Source organism: Salvelinus sp. IW2-2015, linkage group LG20 (assembly GCF_002910315.2).
Source record: "Salvelinus sp. IW2-2015 linkage group LG20, ASM291031v2, whole genome shotgun sequence".
NCBI classification, from domain to species: Eukaryota; Metazoa; Chordata; class Actinopteri; order Salmoniformes; family Salmonidae; genus Salvelinus; species Salvelinus sp. IW2-2015.
The window spans coordinates 78680805-78683025 of record NC_036860.1 but is presented as its reverse complement, the minus strand read 5'-3'; the positions used below and the strand labels follow the sequence as shown (position 1 = coordinate 78683025).

The following is a 2221-nucleotide window of genomic DNA, read 5'->3' as shown; positions in this document are numbered from 1 at the left end:
GTACAGTGTCTCCAGCTAAACTGCTGGCTGGTCGTATGACAGTTGTGATTCGAAACAGTGTCCCCAGGCAACTGCTGGCTGGTACATGACCAGTTGTATCTCCAGTAACATGTTCCCCAGGGCTATACTGTGGCTGGTGAGATGGACAGTTGATATTCTCAGTTAACAGTGTCCCAAAGGCTAACTGCTGGGTGGTGATTGACAGTCCCTGTCAATTCGAGTAACAGTGTCCCCGGCTAACTGCTGCTGGTAGATGACATTGTATCTCAGTAACAGGTGTCCCCAGGCTAACTGCTGGCTAGGTATGAAGATGTATCCTCATAACAGTGTCCCCAGGTCTAACCTGCTGGCTGGTGGATGACAGTTGTATCTCCGTAACAGTGTCCCCAGGCTAACTGCTGGCTGGTAGATGACAGTTGTATCTCCAGTAACAGTGTCCCCAGGTAACTGCTGGCTGGTAGATGACAGTTGTATCTCAGTAACAGTTCCCCAGCTAACTGCTGGCTGGTGGATGACAGTTGTATCTCAGTAACAGTGTCCCCAGGCTAACTGCTGGCTGGTGGATGACAGTTGTATCTCAGTAACAGTGTCCCCAGGCTAACTGCTGGCTGGTAGTGGCAGTTGTATCTCAGTAACAGTGGTCCCAGGCTAACTGCTGGCTGTAGATGACAGTTGTATCTCAGTAACAGTGTCCCCAGGCTAACTGCTGGCTGGTGGATGACAGTTGTATCTCAGTAACAGTGTCCCCAGGCTAACTGCTGCTGGTGATGACAGTTGTATCTCAGTAACAGTGTCCCAGGCTAATGCTGGCTGGTGGATGACAGTTGTATCTCAGTAACAGTGTCCCCAGGCTAACTGCTGGCTGGTAGGATGACAGTTGATCTCAGTAACAGTGTCCCCAGGCTAACTGCTGGCTGGGAGTGACAGTTGTATCTCAGTAAACAGTGTCCCCAGGCTAACTGCTGGCTGGTGGATGACATTGTATCTCAGTAACAGGTGTCCCCAGCTAACTGCTGGCTGGTGGATGACAGTTGATATCTCAGGCATGCAGGTGAAACTGGATAGTAGTGTATATCAAATGAAGTGACTTGCTGATTCTAATCTGTACTCCCCCCTCTCACATCTCTGCCTCTAGGCCAGACAACTCCTAGAGAAGGAATACAACTCCCTCATCTCTATGGGAACAGAGAGAAGACCAGATGAGGTATTAAAGAACACAGTACGCTTAGTTCAGAAACTATGTGAAGACCGCATTTTCCACCTCATTCAAGTCATTCTTTGTAACTTGACAGTTTGACAATGTTGACAGACATAACCTTTTTTTCTTTATTTCTCTCTCTCCCCTCCCCCCTCTTCTCTCCTCATTTCCCCCCTTCTCTCTACCCCCCCTCCATTAGGATGGGACTAAGACGTTCACCCGCTCCCCTTCCTGGAGGAAGATGTTCAGGGAGAAGGACCTTAGGGGGGTGACCTCGGACTCATCGGAGAACCTGCCTGCTAACTTCCGTGCCTCCGCCATCTCCACGCCCTCCGTGACCCTGAGAAAGGTTCAGAGTGACGGTGAGAAGAGGATGACCTCTCCCCCTAACCTCTGACCCCTCCCTTTGGCCACGCTCTCAGATTCCTATTTGTTCCGCTTCTTACACCTCCAGGGCTATTCTTCTATTATCACTCAGAAGGTCACGCTTTGGACAATTTATGACCCCTTAAAACCCTGGATAACACATATTTACTATGGGCTAGTCATACTAATTTATTAATCGAGAAAAACAACTAAATTTGTCTTGAAGCGGTTTGTATGTTACGTAAGAGAAGAAATGTAAGACCAGTGTCACATGCGGGTATGTTCCGATGTACCCCATTCATAGAAGCTTACTAACTTTTGCGATTGATGATAGTATTTTCTGTCTGGGGAAGTTTTGTTAAAAGCCCTGACGCTTGCTCTAAACGTTAACACGCATCGCTTGCGGTACAGTTTTGGAAACATACGGAGAGAGAGAGATACACGCATCGCTTGCGGTAAGTTTTGGAAACATACGGAACTTGTCTTTTATATCAGCGAGAAATAATGTTCTAAAAACAAAAGGTTAAATTACTACACACATTTATAGGGTTCCCACACGGCCATATTTCCAATGTTACAGCACTTGACAGAGAAGACTAACTAGACTACCTGCTAATTAGCATTCGCGTCTTAGAACAACTGTGTGTAAAAGGCAAG

General features: G+C 47.4%; 1 pseudogene; it reads left to right on the top strand.

Moving 5' to 3' along the window:
- Window positions 1-2221, top strand: part of LOC111980135 (liprin-alpha-3-like) — a 45346-nt pseudogene that overhangs the window by 34451 nt on the left and 8674 nt on the right.